The sequence below is a fragment of the Pteropus medius genome, unplaced genomic scaffold (genome assembly GCF_902729225.1).
Source record: "Pteropus medius unplaced genomic scaffold, Ma_sr-lr_union100, whole genome shotgun sequence".
Taxonomy (NCBI): Eukaryota; Metazoa; Chordata; class Mammalia; order Chiroptera; family Pteropodidae; genus Pteropus; species Pteropus medius.
The window spans coordinates 10,960,194-10,977,315 of record NW_024354500.1 but is presented as its reverse complement, the minus strand read 5'-3'; positions in this window follow the sequence as shown (position 1 = coordinate 10,977,315).

The window sequence follows — 17,122 nt, the reverse complement described above, 5'->3', positions numbered from 1 at the left end:
TTGCTTTAAAGACATGTCTCTTCTACCTTTCATTCTGGAGTGTAAAAGTGGCTGACAGCCACTTGGAATTCATTTTTCCCTTAAGATTTAGACATCTGCTGAGCCATGATATTAAAGCAAAGGTCTCATTCACTGCCCTTATTCTAAAAGAAAAAAGTAGAATCTCAATGACAAAACTGTCCTTGAATTTAGAGGATATTTGAAATTGTATTCTTGTGAAATTTCTTCACAGAGCAAAAGTGGCCAAAGACCAGGGTTCTCCTGTGGTAAAAGTAAAGAAATTTTACTTCGAAAGAACCTATAAATCTTAATCTTTCTTTGAAAGTTTGCTTGCTTGTTTTCTGTAATTTTAAGGTTTAAATGTCTAATCTTTAGCACTAGTTGGGTATTTCATAAACAGTAGTGAAAGATGCTCAACAAGGAAATTATGGATAACTTGACCAATTCTTTCTTCAAAATATTCTTTTCACTGAGAAATCAGACATATTGCTAAAACTCTACATGTGGTTGAAAGAGGAACTCGATCCTAACATAAGTCAGCTTCATATTAAATCACTATGAATGTAAAATGCTCATTGTGTGCTGGGAGATAAAAATGCCTGACCAAAGCTATATCTGTTAATTAATAAAGTCTCTGTGGGGGTGGGTGCAATTCCTGTCTAGGTTAACATTAGAGATGGAGAATGGCTTTTATAGCTGAATCCAAATATCTTGAACATTGCCATGTGAAAGAAGAGGCTGAGATGTTTATCTATATAGATAATAAGGAAAATTACTAAAAGCCACTATGGAAAGTACAGTATGTTACTACTGATAGCCAAGTATGTTTCTTCTTGGAACATACACATGTTACAACTCAAGAAAAAGAGGTTTTAGATTATAGTATTCATATCTTATATGATTCCATATTTTCTAAAAAAGTAATTTCACCTTCTAATATAAGTCAATCTTACAGAGGTCAAAAATAATTTATGATAAAAGAACTTGCACTTATAGATATGAGTTTACAAAAATGTGTCCAGGTAGAGCACACATGTCTCTTCCATTTTCAAGGTAATAAGCTCGACTCCGCTCTTCCTCCAACAAGCCAGGCATGCTTCTGCATTTCAGGTGTTTGCTTTGGCTATTTCCTCTTCCTGGAATCCTTGTGCTCCAGACATCTACAAGATAAACTCTCTCACTTCTTCCAAGTGCTTGCCCAAATCTACTGTTTCAGTGAGGTCCACCCTGACGATCCTAACCTAAAATTGGGACTCACACTGTCCTACCTCCTCCCTTGGCCCTTGCTCTTCCAGATTTTCTTTACTCTGATCTACTTTTCTGTCTTCATAACACTTATCACATTTGAACATACAGTAAAATTTATATATTTATTACATATCTATTGTTTATTGGCCTCCAATGGAGTATAAGTTCCAGGATAATAAGGATCTTTGTTTTGTTTATTGCCAAATCCCAAGCACCTAGAATGGGGCTTGGTGGGTGGGTGCTCTGTGAATATGTTGCATGACTGGATGAATGAATACTCTCTGTGAGGCTAAGTGCTATTTCTCTTTTACTTCTTGCTGCAGTCACAGAAACCAACATGATCCTTAGCCAATTCTGCTTTTATATGCTGGAGATGCAGAGCGTTCTGGGAAGGTCACTCTAAGGCCAATGAGTGTCTCAAGAACATAGCATGTCATAGGAAAAACAACTTTCTAATCTGTAGGTAACTAAATATCTGGGTTAACAGAACACAAACATCTGTCCTTCTCTCAACTTATTCTCTATCTTGACCCAATTATTAAATTTGCTTTGAGTTCGCAGGTTTTCACCTTCTTATTCTTGCAAACATTCAGAAGGATCAATTTTTATGCTATGGCAGATATTATGGTTCAGAAGACTATTGATTTTACTTCTAAGCCAGGATTGGGGGACAATTTCACATAAATTATTAAACATACATAACATACTTCCACACTATTAAGAAAAGCATCATAAAAACTTAGTTGTGTTAGTGTACACAAGAACAGGGTGAACACATTTCTGGAAGTAATAAGGCTGCAAATCTGTCTTTCTTTTTTTGGGGAAAAAAAGCTTTTGCTTTGAGTAACCCTGAAGCATCCATTATAGCTAGATGATGCTTGGGCTGCTGATGCACAAGTCACTGCTTGAGCTTGAGCAATGGTCATCAAAAACCCAGCTATTAAAGGATGGGGGATCTGCTATTTTCCATTTGAGGATGAAGAAGGAACTCTTGTGATATTTTTTTTAGGAGCATAGACTACAAGCATGCTACATGTCACACTTTTAATAAAATAAAGAATTTGTGGCTTCTTGTGGGTTATTTCTAGTTTGTCATGTTGTTTTTACTGAATTCTAGCTGCGTAACATCAATTTGAGATAAAATTAAAGAGGAAATGGATGATTTTGATGCTTGTGTTCCACCTTGCATCATTATCTCATGTTGCTTTTCAGAACAATGCCACTTCACTAGAGAAGTTTAGTCCAGACTCAACGTTAGCCAGCTCCACAGTGAAGAAGTAGAGAGGCCATTAAAGTCATTTCTCCATTAGACTATGATTATTAGCACATAAGTTATAACCACTAGCACATCTCTCCTTCTACCACCCACCTCTTATGAGATACAGGCATCTACTGAGTTCATCTATTCTTCCATTGGCAAGTAAACCCACCATATTCTCCTTCATGTATTGTCTAGATCCCAGATTTATGATCAATCTTCTTGGCAAAATCTGTCAAGATTTTCAGCTGTTTGTCATCCATACTTTTCTCAATAGATGTCCTAAGCACCTACTTTCCCTTTCTCCATTCTCTAAATTTATTGAATTTTCCAAAATCACACATTCAATTTACATTGACATTCTGTACTGTTAGGCAAGGTCCTCAGGGAATTTAGGCGAAGGGAAAAAGATCACTTATAAATGAACAGTATTTTACGGTCTCTGTTCTTTATATATCATTGAAAACTGGGTGATGGATTTGTAATCCCCATGGCCTGTATCTGTCACTTCTTAATAGAATTGCTACATTGCTTCCATATGTTCAGTTATTACGCTTCCTTTGTTTAATTTGGGTCCTTCTCCATGAGCTGTGACTGAGTATCTAGTGATTTCCAATGGAATATCGGGCACCTCACTGAAAATTGCCATGTTGTGCACTAAGTTCCTCTTTCTTTGAAATTGTACCATCTCTATTAATAAATAGAAACATAATCTCTCCAATGTCTATCAATTCCCCCTTCCAGGTTATCAAAACATCTATTTAGTCAATTTTCCCATTTCAACCAAAGGTGATAATCAGTACTTTTTAAAATCGCCCAATGAATGAGAATCATCACAGGCATCAGGTTACACATGAGGCTCTCAAAAACTCTTCCTAATTCATATTGCCTGGAACCTTAGATTGTGACCTTATTTGGAAATAGGGTTATTGCAGATATAATTAGTTAAGAATCAAGATGGGATCATACAGGATTAGGTGGTCCTTAAATTCAGTAAGTGTTCTATGAGAGACAAAAAAGAACCCACATCGATACAGAGAAAAAGTTGATGTAAATATGGTGGCAGAGATTGGAGGGGTATGACTCCAAACCAAGAGGCACCAAGGATTGCCTACAACCACCAGAAACTAGGAGAGAGGCATGGAACTGTTTCTTCCGCAGAACCTCTAGAAGGAACTAAACCACAGAAGGAAGCAACAACTTGATTTCAGATGTCTGGAATCAGAACTGTGAGAGAATAAATTTCTGTCTGGAATCAGAACTGTGTGAGAGTAAATCACCCAGTTTGTGGTATTCATTACGGCAACCACAGGAAACTAATATACTCCTTTACCTCCTTTCCTCACTCCCTGTATCTGATCAACCAAATATGTCCCTCTTCTTACTGTTTCCAGTCTGCTCAAAGTGCTTCTGGAATATAACCCTGGTAGCTGAAACAACATTTTGAAAGATGAGTAAACTGGAGTCCATCTAGAGAGGAGTGAAGAGTCTGAACATATGAAAAAGTTAAGGGAGACATAAAAGACGCCTGTACGTTTTTGCAAACCTGTTCCAGTGGGAAAGCATGTAATCTCATATGTTATAACTTAGGTAATATGTATTAAAACAAGTTGCAAACAGTAAAAAACACATAAATGTTGGTTACGGTTATTGTTGATCCAGAATGCCAAAATAGGAACGGCGAAAGCTAGATATTAAAAAATATCACAAGAACTTTTTTGTACAAAACTTTTTCATTAGTGAAGTAAGTTTCCCCAAGAAATTATGAAATGCTTTTGCAGAAGGCACTTAAATTGAGTTGGGATGACCACTGGCTAGATAAGCTATATATGTCTCAGGCATTAACTAGCTGAGTGACCTTGGGCAGATAATCAACCCTTTCTGAACTTGTGTCTTAATATGGAAAATAAAATATAAATATCAGTCATTTGGAGTGGTTACTATGAGAATATAAAAGCACTTCTTGAGCTAGAAAACAAAATACAAACAAAAGGGACTAAAATTGCTTTTTCACTCTAAATTTAAATGGTTCTGTATAACCTCACTTTTCTAAATTCTCTTAGAATCTAATATCCCTGCCTGTTGCCTTTCTTGCTAAGGACACAGAAGAGTTCCTAGGAATTCTTGTGGCATCTTTACTAATGCCTTAGTAACCTGCTATTCTGACCAAAACAACTTCATATAATGATCCTTCAGCTGACCATTCTGTACACAATAGGTACTTTTATCTTTCTCTAGGTCGTGCTACTATGAACTAGCTTTTTTGGCTTTTGCATTTCTGTTTTTTTCTCACATTTTAAAAATGATAAGCTAATTAAACATTATCATTTTTGTCATTACCATTCTTCAGTATATCATCTAGGTTTGTAAAGACTGTTTTTTTCGAAGTTTTTTTTTTATCAAATATCCTCATTTATGTTTTTAAGTATTCTTCATTTGGCTTGGCCTTTAATGAATGGACATTTGAAATTCAGGATGCTCTATGCTTTGCTTCTACAATACTCTAAATTAGTGAGAGTTTTCTTCTTTTATCTTTTTCAGAATTTGTAACTAATGCCTAAACAAAACCTTTAAAAACAAATGAAAATACTATCTTCATAATAAATTATAAAAATTAGAAGAGATAAAATAAGTCGACTTTACATTTATGTTTAAGTCTACACATTTTCAAAATTCCTAAATTCCCAGACTTACTTTTATCTTTAACATTGAACTAATTGTATTAATTCAATTTCTTCAATATAAATTCCTAATAAGAGACTCTATAACACTTAATAATTAACCTCTGAGAGACTAATCTGCCTACTCTTCAGAAACAGAAACCTTGTAATGTTCTTTTCTATCATTCTCCTACAAAAAAGAGGTCTTTCACATTTTCAATATTGGTTTTTGCTGCTTCTACATATGGCAAATTAATTTGGCTTTTATAATGAGGTGGAATGTTTCAAATCTAAATTAACACCTTTGGCTTTACTTTGTGAGAAGACCTACTCATTACTCTCTGGTAACTTAATGGCTGTGCTATTCTATGAACCAAAATAGTTTAATGTAATCTGACATTTATGACTTCCACATAATATCAACTGCTAAAGCTTGAAAAAAGGTTTCTATTCAGAAAAAAAACTCAAACTAATAAGCATGCACCCAATATTAAAATCGGGTCAGAGATCTTTTTCACTTTCATTACATATAATTTATGCCACTTGAATGTAGTTTAATAAGGTCATAAAAATGCCAGTTGTGGTATCTCATAATACTTTTTATAAACTGGTTTTACAGTCTCTCCTTTGTTCCAAAGTTCAAAGTGACAATTGAAATGCACAGGTTGCTTGAGAGTTCCCTAAGTTTCTCCTGGAAAAACCAAATGGTGAATATATATTATATATATATATCGCATATATGATATATAGTATTTATAATATTCCTATAGTATATACTTATGGACAGGTTAAAAATGTGCTATTTACTTAAGATATGTTTTTAAAATGTAAAACAGTTTCCAAAATCTTCACAATTTACTAAAAAACATTCCTTTCTTCCAGGTGCATTTAAGTTGATACTATTCAATTAAAAGGAAACAAACAGAATTCAAGAACAGGCTAGTTGTATATTATTGTTCTAGCCTGACGCCTTTTGATATGATGAAATAAGAACTTCCCAACACTTAATCCTCACTTGGTCAATGTCAAACAATACTCAGAGGAGCTCTTACAATGGTGGCATTGTCAGGTTTCCATGACTTCATTCACTCGCTGACCATTGCTTTACTTCCTGGCTGAGGTAAATAGGGCTTTGCGAGCACTTCCTTTAAGTCATTTCAGAGGAGATAAATTAAATAATGATTGCAATGTAATATTGTGATAGTGCTAAAATATTTCCTTCAAGTTTCAACTTTGAGCACAAGTTTCAACTTTGAGCACAAGTTTCCAATAATATATACTTTTTCATTTGTTAGCTCAAATGTTTGGTTTTATTAAATTCTACAGCTGCACTCAATATTTATGCATTAGGTGACCAACCTTGATATATTATAATAACATGAAGCTAAGACTTTTATATAAGAATATAAAAATGTTTCAAAAGTCACTATGGAATCAAACATGGATATTCAACACAATTTGCTTGAACACCAATAGAACAAAAGCATAGCAAGTTCTTTAGTTTTTGAGCCAACATTAAAATTGGTATTCGCAGAGCTTGCTCCATCTATCTGCAGTATATCATAGATTTATTTCTATTTTCAGTTAAAAGAACTATTCTGGAAGACCACTGCAAGAGGTTCCTATTCAATGCTCAACCTGTCTAGAGGTTGCAGTTAAATTGATACTTGGTGAATATGAAAATACTTCTAAGAAATGTTTATCTCAGTCTGCTAAAAACAACAACAAGAAGACAGTACAGTATCGATATCACTTTTGTCAGGGATGAAAAACATAAGGGCTACAGTCAGAGCTAGGTTCGGTTCAGTTATTGTATTGTATAGTTTTGTGACCTTGGACATGCTTCTTAAGCTCTTTGAGCTTCCCCATCTGTGAAATGGGACTAATTACTGCATTCTGTGAGATTAAAATTAAAACAAGATATATAGTAAATTAAATTAGAATGCATACCATAAAAATAACACATTATCATCATCACCATCATCATCAGAGGGGAGTGCACAATACATATTAAGCAGTATGTGTGGTTTGCTCCTATTTCTGCAGGATTCAGTAAAGGACTCTGGCTTCTCAAGTCAGATACTCTTGTTTATTGAATATATCAATGCGAACATCCAGGAAGAACTCATTCTGGCATAACTGGGTCCCAGGAGCAAAGATGACTGGAGGGAATCATCAAGAAGTTACCAAGATTTGGGGCCAATAGAGTAGAAGACATGGCTCTGGGAAGAGGAGTAGCAACCAGGATACACTGGTTGTAGGACAGGATCAGGGCTACAAACAACACATCGTGACTGGGTAGGTTTAGGACAAGAACCAATGTTTCCTTTGGTCCTGTTATGTTAGATACAGTCTTCTTCCTCACCCTCAGTCGTGTGCCTTTGGATTTAAGACACAGTCCTGATTTCACAGCAGCACTGGTCTTAAACTTGAAGGAGTGGAACACACTCTTGCTAACTTCATATAAACTTTTGGTTAGGAACGCCTTCTTGGTTTACAGTAGTCAGCTAGTCTCCCAGTGGGGAATATAGAAAGAAACCTAGTAAATTTTCATGGGAAAATACACTTTGAGTTACTAGATGAAACCAAGACCAATAGTTATGTAAAATATATGATGTGTGTTAAATAAAAACCATTTGTGCTTGCAAATCCTATGACTGAAAGGGAAGTTTCAGACATGGCTTCCTTCTTTCTTTGTAAAATAATCTGTGTATTTAAAGTCATCATGGTACTCAACGTTTTATTTTTTATTCTCATTTTCTCCCTTCCTCCCTCCTTTGAGAGATATAGACACTAGAGAGAAGGAGATCTGGCCTTGAACCCCACTCAATGTCCCTCTACCTTGAGTCTTGATCATCACAGTATCTGGCTATGCAGACTATTACCACCACAACACTGAGTTGCCAGGCAACATCTTTAATATGGCCTTCAATAGTTACACTTGGGAGCAGAAGGACCATTATCAAGACCCAACTGCAGCAGTATTATTAGAGGCCCTCTGTCATATTATTATGTAACTTTCTGAAAAATTGAAGTGTACACAACACTCAGAGAGAAAAAGTTATTAGGTGTGTATGTTGAGGGCTAAGTGGAAGGAATTGTTGTGAATACTGAATAGGCAGGATTGTAGTAAAGCCAATCTGTGGCCCAGACAGGGTTCTTAGAAGTTTACTTGCAGTGTGAAAACTCGACAAGAAAGAAACAACTCTGTATGATTAGTGACCAGTGAAATAACTTCTTGCTGCTTTCAATTAGGCCTTAGTACCTGTTGCAACTTCCTTGTAGGGTAGGAAACTCTAAAGACTTAGTGTTTTGATATGAAAACTGTCTGAAAATCCTGTTCAGTAATTCCCCAGCCCCAACTTTGAGGAACTTACTTGCCTGGTCTTCAAGGTTACGTGTTTGAGTTGTTCCTTCAGGTTCTTGTGTGAAGACACTTTAAGAGCTTAGATGGCACATCAAATATTTCATGCTCCAAATGTCACAACTCTAAAGAAAAAATTGAGAAAGAATCACAAGATCTATTACAGAAATCAGAAACTTGATAGAAGCAGATTCTTCTCTGTGTACCACCAAGATTTTTCTCTACCTGGCTTTGTTTGAAAGTCTCATTGCATACCTACCTCGCAACTTAGGTATGAGAATGGAAACGAGATACTTGAGGGAAAGCTTATTACCATGAATTTAATTTATTTATGGTTTAGAGGTCAGTATACTACAATTTAAGCAACTCTGGATTTAGAATCAGGGACATGGGGTCAAAACTGAGCTTTGACGCTTACTACATGGTACTTGAGTATGGTAATTAACCTCTCTGAACATTAATTTCTTTATGTGTAAGGTAGAAGAATAGCCCATTAATTACAATGAGATGAGGTATATTAAGCATCCAGTAGAGCAACTGGTTCAGAGTAGATTTTCAACTATTTTCTGCAGGATCTGAAATGTTACATCATTTTTAGATGGTGCAGAGAAGACACTTTGCCCCACCAACTGCCCTAGCTTCCTCCTCACACAAAATTCTCTTTTCAAGTCATCAAATATCTCTAAGTTAGTAGTGACAGTTTACTCCTGCATCTTTCAGAACCCATACTAAGAACTGTCAGATGGTTTTGAAATCTCAAGTACTGATAGAGGCTCTTGTGCTCAAACATTTTCCTTCAGTTATTAAAGACTTGGCTTAGTCTTGTGATACTCTTGGGGGAGTGTGGGGGTGGGGAAAATAGGAAACAAATATTAAATCTCAATCATGGGAAAATGACACAGATGACTAATCTAGTCTGTTTTTCTTCCCTCCAGGAAATATTGAGATAATACCATTTTCCTTACGCGAGATAACTGTCTTTAGAAGATTTCTAACTGTTTGAAGTCAAACTGAAAGTAGGCAGAAAAGAAGATATTATCTAAAATATCTGAGCTTGAATTTGAAAAGCAATCTTGAGTACATGTGTACACTGCTCGAGAATAACAGACTCACAGAATTTTGTAGCTGATGTCCCTTAAAGATGATAAAACATTTATTTATGTTTGTTGGTACTATGAATTACTGTCAAATCCACTTGATTCAAAATGCTTGTAAGACAAAATGGTTCACCATGGTAAAAGGAGGTTCCATGCTCTTCATAAATAGATAAGCACTTAGAGGACTTCAGTGACAACCTCAAGGTAGCTGAGCTTCTCTTATCAAGTCATTGAGTGAAGATGGACAATCTATTTTTAGGTAGAATTTGATCTCATGCTCATTTTTATTCAATCACTGAAATATTTATGCGTAGGAGAAGAGAAATTAACTGCGGTTTCATAAACTTAGGGGGTAATAGTACATGTGGTAGACTGTCTGCAAAGATGGCCACCAACTTCCTCCTCTCCCTGTTTATGCATACCATTCTTTCCTCCTCTCCCCTTGCATCTGGGCTGGCCTTCATCAAAGGAATGCAGCAAAAGAGACTCTGTGCCACTTCTAGGCCTAGATCTTAAGAAGCCTGGTGACTTTTACATTTCTTCACTTGGAAGCCTACCACCTTTTACAAAGTGTGGGCTTCTTAATGAATAATGAGAAACTCTGTGGAAAGAGAGAGGCCATATTGAGGAGAAAGGAAGCACCCTGCCCCCACCACTGATAACCAGCACCAAAGTCCCAAATATGCAAGTGAGGCATCATGCTGCTCCAGTCCAGATGAGCTCCCAAATGCCTGAAGCCGCATGAATAGCCTCAGTCAACACCACGTGGAAAGAAGAACCACCAAGCTTAGTCCAGCCAACTCACAGAAAGGGAAATTATTTTTGTTTGTTTTCAGCCACTAAGTTTTGGTGTGGTTTGTTATACAGCAAAAGAACAGTGGATATACCTCACTATCGGAATCAGAAACAGAAAATAGTAATTCTTAAAACTGGAGCTTTGTTAATTGCAGTTTTAAACGTGGTAATCCTAATTTCGAGCATCAATAATTTAGGCTTATTTTCCAGAAGAGGAATTATTTTATTGAGTGGTGCTAGCTTTTTTCTCAACATGACTTGGCGTGTTAGTCACATCCTCAAACTTTGCTGCAGCAAGTCCTTGTGACTGAGATTGCCGTTCAGGAGCTCCTCCAACAGCAACTGGTTTTCTTCAGTTAAGTTTATAAAATGTATAGAGAGCAAACATATACCACTACTGTATATCCCAACATTGGCAGGCAAATAATAAGGCTGAAGAGACGATGACCTCCAGCAGATTTGCTGGAGGAGCTTAACAAAGATTTCAAGTCCCTTAGAAAAGAGTTCTCGCCAAGAACGAATACTATGCACTCTAGCATGAGCACACTACTCAGAATGTTTTATACATTAGAAAAAATTCTCAGGATACAGTGTCTAGTTAGATTAGAGATAGCAGGAGTCTGAACTGTGATCATGAGAATAGAGGACAAAAAAAGGAAGGATAATGACACTGGGTTTGACAGCCTTTAATATATGGAGAGTGAGAAACTTAAAGAGACAAGCAAAAAGTAAGTCTAATAAGTAAATGTTACATGGATTTAGTGCAACATGTTTCTCCTTTCTTTCCTGGTTTTGAAAAATAATTAACATAATTGCTGTTTAAGTAAGTTTAAGGTGTACAGCATGATGGTTTGATTTACATATATTGTGAAGTAATTACCACAATAGATTTAGCTAATATCTATCATCTTACATAGAGACAATAAAAAAAAAATAAAATTTTTCTCCTTGTGATGAGAACTCTTAGCATTTACTATCTTTACAACTTTCCTAAATATCATACATCAGTGTTAACGATAGTCATCACGCTGTACGTTACATCCCTAGAACTCATTTATAACTAGAAGCTTGTACCTTTTGACCACCTTCATCCGATCCCCCCCACACCCTCCACCTCAGATATTCACAAGTCTGATCTCTTTTTCTGTAAGTTTTTGTTTTGTATTTGTTTTTAGATTCCACAAAAAAACGAGATCATATAGTATTTGTTTTTCTTTGTCTGACTTATTTCACTTAGCGTAATGCCTTTAAAGTCTATCCATGTTATCACAAATGGTGAGATTTCCTCATACTTTATGGTTGAATAATATTTTATTGTGTGCGTGTGTATCAAAACTTCATTATCCATTTACCCATCAGTGGACACTTGTAAATAATGCTGCTATGAACATGGGGGTGTAGATATTTTTTTGAATTAACGTTTTCATTTCCTTTAGATAAATATTTAAAAGCAGAATTGCTGGATCATATGGTAGTTCTGCTTTTAATTTTTTGAGAAATTGTCATACTGTTTTTCATAGTGGCTGTATCAATTTACAATCCTACCAGCACTGCACAAGTGTCCCCTTTTCTCCACATCCACACGAGTATTTGTTACGTCTTGTTTTTTTTGTTTTTTGTTTTTTTTTTTTCTTGATGATGGTTATTCTAACAGGTATGAGGTTACAGCACATTTTGTTTTTGATTTGCATATCCCTAAAGACTATTGATGTTGAGCATCTTTTTATGTACCTGTTGGCTTTTTATATACCTTCTTTGGGAAAATGTCTATTCAGTTTCTTTGACCATTTTTTAACTGGGTTATTTGGGACTTTGGGGTTTTTTTGTTTGTTTGTTTTGCTATTGAGTTGTATGAGTTCTTTACATATTTTGGATATTAACTCTTCTTATCAGATACATGGTTTGCAAATTATTTTTTCCATTCTGTAGGTTATCTTTTCACTTTGTTGATGGTTTCTTTTGCTGTACAGCTTTTTAATTTGATGTGGTCTCATTTGTTAATTTTTATTTTATTGCTTGTGCTTTAGATGTCATATCCAAAAATCAATACCAAGACCCATGTCAAGGAAATTTATTTCTATGTTTTCTTCTAGAAGTTTCATAGTTTTAGGTTTTATGTTTAAATCTTTAATACATTTTGAGTTAATTTTTGTGAGTGGTGTGAGAGAGGGGTCCAATTTTTTTCTTTTAGATGTGACCATCTAATTATCCCAGCTCCATTTATTGAACAGACTGTCTTTTCTTCACTTAGTATTCTTGGCTCTCTTGTCAAATATTAGTTGGCCATGTATGCTTGGATTTATTTCTGTGCTCTTGATTCTGTCCCACTAGTCTGTTTGTCTGTTTTTACACCAGTGCCATACTCTTATGATTGCTAAACTCCACCTAGATATCTGCAACATGTTGCTTCCTTTTTGGAGGGGAGACTAGCAGGCTTTCAGAAAACCATCTTTCAGCAGTATAAAAACTCCTTTGAATTAATTCCTCCCTAAAGTCCTGTGATCTACAAGAGCAGATACTCTTAGAAAAGATTTTTTAAGTGTTTTCATTGGACTACTAGACTACATATATATGGCAATTTGAATGAGAAGAGATATAGATTTAGATTTTAAGTTGACCCAATGAAACCAAAACCAAACAAAAACAAAAACCCAAGAGAGAGTTAATTAATACCCATCAGGATGGTGGTTCATATTGCAATTACTCAGGGGTTGAGAGCACAGTGAAGATTACCACTACTCACTGCCTTATGATTGCCTGCAACAACTTTTCTTAAAATCTTTAGATGTGACTAAAATGGTCTTCTTGAAAAGTAGCAGGTACTCTAGCAATCTTCCAGGGCTTCTAGTCCCTGATAAATGCTTAAAGAATTTATTTTATTTTTCACTCTTGGGCTTTGTCTAGGTTTAGACATCCTGCTCAGCTCACTCAGGAAAAATGCTTATACTCACTGGTTTTTAGGCATATCCTGGGGAAACCCCATATTTTCCATTTCCTTCTCACTACTAGAACATTCAAATATTCTATACTGTGCAAAAAAACAACCAAAACCCCAAATCCTCCATGGACTCCATAGTCACTCTAGTTACCTCTCTCTTTTCCCACAGTCAAACTCTCCATATCCTCATGTCACATTTGTTTCCCAGTCAACTCTTAAGTTAATTTCCATTCCCCTCACTTCACTAAAGTTGCTTTTGCTAAGGTTTCTAGTAACTACTACATTGTTAAATCCAATGGACATTTTCAGTCCTTATCATTCTTGACTACTTTTTTAACCTTGCTGTTTTTATGACTAAATGCTTGTGTCTTCTCCAAACTCATATATTGCAGTCTTAACCCTCAATGTAATATATTTAAAGATGGGGGTCTTTGGGAAGTAATTAGGGTTAGATGAGGTCTTGAGGGTGGAGCCTTTATACTGGGATTAAAGCCCTTATAGGAAGAGATACTAGAGAGTTCTCCCTCTTTCCATGAGCACGTACAAAGAAGAGGTTATGTGAGCATACAGCAAGATGGCAGCCACCTTCATACCAAGAGAAGAGGCCTCTGAATGATCTCTACCTTACCAACACTTTCATCTTGAACTTCTCAGCTTCGAGGACTGTGAGAAAATTAAGCTCTATTGCTTGAGCCACCCAGTCTGTGGTATTTTGTTATGGCAGCCCAAGCTGACTAATACAGCTGTTCTGATCCCCTGACACTGTCCTACCTTTCTGACCTTATCTACTCAGTCTATTTTTGGACACTTCATACTATATTCAAATTAAAATATCGGAGAGTTTTAAGTTCTATATTTGAACTTTTTCTCATTCTATTCTCTCTTTTTAGAAGGCCTCCTCCTCTATCATAGTTTTATATACCATCTGCATAAAGTCATGCAGGCTACAAACACACAATTCCAAGGAGTACCATCTACATAGACTACTGAAGTCATACAAAGCAATGGCCCTTGCTTTATATAGTGGTAACTCTCAAATTAATACAGCCGATTGGTTTTCTCCTTTGAGATTTTCTTTTCCTGTTGGCTGCCTTGATATCTCTGTATTTTGTTTTCTCATGGGCATCTCAAATTAAATATTGGGGACAAAATTCATGATCTTCCTTCCTTTCCATTATGCAACATATCATTAAATGGCTTCTCCATGCACACAGTTGCTCATGCTAGAAAGCTGTGATTATCTTTGACATTCCCCACTCCTATTATTCCCCATATCTAATCAATCTCTCAAGTTAATACTTCACCACACCATTAACACAATAAAAAAGTTGATGTATTACTTATGTGACCATCTATTATGAATTGGATGCTCTCACAACAGTGGCTCAGGGTCCAAGGCTGTCTCCACTCTGTGGACCTGCCATGTTCAACAAATGGTTTCCAAAGTCACTGGGGAAAGAGTAAAAGAATGGGGGAATTGATGGTAGGAGACTTTTATAGGACTGGCATGGAAGTGTTGTGCTTAAATTCACTGGCCAGAATTCAGTGACATAGCCCCACCTAACTTCAAAAAAGGCTATGGAATCTAATTTAGTCACATCCCCAAGAAATGGAGAAGAACCATGGATACTGGCCAGCATGAGCTTTCTCTTTCATAAGAGGTCTTGTCAATTCTGTCCTCAAAAAGGATCTGTCCATTTCTTTCTCCAATGCCAACTTGACCCAAACCACTAATCTCTCCCAACCAAAATGCTGCAATACCCTCCTAATAAAGGTATCTATTTCTACTATTGCTTCTGGAAATCCATTCTCCCCCAGCCAGTGGACCAAGTATCTTCTTAAACACAAATATAAACTTATCAACCCCTGACCCCATTTAAACCTTTCAGAATTTACCCATTCTCTTAGGAAAGACCAAAACCCTTAAGTGAGTCTAAGAGGTCCCACATGATCAGTTCATGATCCACCTCAGCCACCTTGCCACTCTGCCAGGAGTCAAAGTCGACTCAATGGCATATAACATACAAGTGAAAATTCTGTATAATGGTGTGCCATGGTGTGTCTCATCACAACTCTGTGTTCAATGACTTCATTTTGGTAGCTTGAAATTGACCATGGTAGCAATATATTTATACCATGAAAATGAGCAAATGCTATAAATCAGGGGTCCCTTCCACATCCACCCAGCTGTTTGTTAAACACCACATAATAGGTACTCTGTAAATAAATGTTGAGAGAATAAAAGAATAAAATTGTGCTTTCTTCCCTTGTTATTGCAGACATGTGGATTATCTTCCAGTTTAATACAACCTTACCAATCATTCAAATAATTCAAGTCAGCTATCTATAATCTATTCAGAGTTTAGACAGAATTGTCATTTTGGCTTGAAGCACATGGGTAATTTCCTTGGTTCTCCACTTATTGTGTATGTATACCAGCCTCTGTTCTAGTCCTGAAAGGTCATTATTGGTAGTATTTCGAAGCATCTTGCCCTATAATAGCTTTTTCCAATTATGTTTGTCAGGCTTTTAGAGGTAAATGAAATGGATTAGGAAACATGTTTAACCCTATTATTTATGTCACATGGAATCTATAGGAACTTGAGCGCTAGATGAGCAATTTGGAGTACACTGATGCAATCTCTGACACCCTCATTAGTTCCAAATATTTTCCAACATCTTAGGAGATTCTGGAGGTAGTATCAGCATGGTAGAACCTTTCAGTTCTCTCAATAGCGTTTTGTATACACAATAGCAAAGTGTCTCTCTTGTGGCTTTTGTCATAATCAACTTTAAATTTACATTATCAAATATTACCTTGTTTTTACCACTAGATGGTAATCCCCTCAAGTGAAGGAACCAAGTATTTTACACCTCCATCTCCCCAGAAAGTCCAGATGCTACCTTGTACATACTAAGAGCCCAGCTGATGTGTGCTAACTCCTTATCCCCAGCTTCAAAGTACTTTAATTGAACCTGTAAAAATGTAAAAGTATTTTTTTTTTTGGCTCTTGGATTGATATTTAATAAGGAATGTTTAACAACTATAAATAAGAATAAACATCAAGCAACTGAAACTTTTAAAATCTTATATTAAAAAGTAGCTAAAATAACATGGAAGTTAAAATTTTTTAGATAGTTTATATCATATTTAACTGTGTGATAAGGTCTGATTGTAGCTCTATGGCTATTTTCTCTTTGCTATGAAAGTAAAATAATGTTCAATATTTGCCATCAAACTTTTATTAACTGTGATTGTTGCTTTAGTGTGGTTCACATCTGGACTATAGAAAATGAAATGAATCACTAACAGTGTAGAGATTCAGAAAACCTGTACCTGGCATTTGTTCACAATAAAGATACTTCTCTTTCAGGATTTCTTCACATTTTCAGGATTCCCTCACATTTTCAGGATTAACAACAACAACCAAGAACAACAAAAAATAACTATAAGCAAACTGATAAGGTTTACAAGACTTAAAAAAAATTTAGCTTACTTTCATAGGTTCTTCAGTAAACCCTCTCTATTATATAGTCTTTGTGATTCAGAGTGTGGGCAACATCCTGTCTGATCCACTATCCTGACAGAAGCACTGAAGCACGTTAACATATGAAGAGGGCAGAGAGTGAGTTTCTATGGTACTGCACCATTGTGTTTAATCCTGAGTCAGTGTCTACTTGGGCATGGCTGCAGGGCTAGGCCTGAATCTGCTTAGTTTAGTCATCAGCTCTGATCATTTATCTAACTTGGTGTCCTCTGGT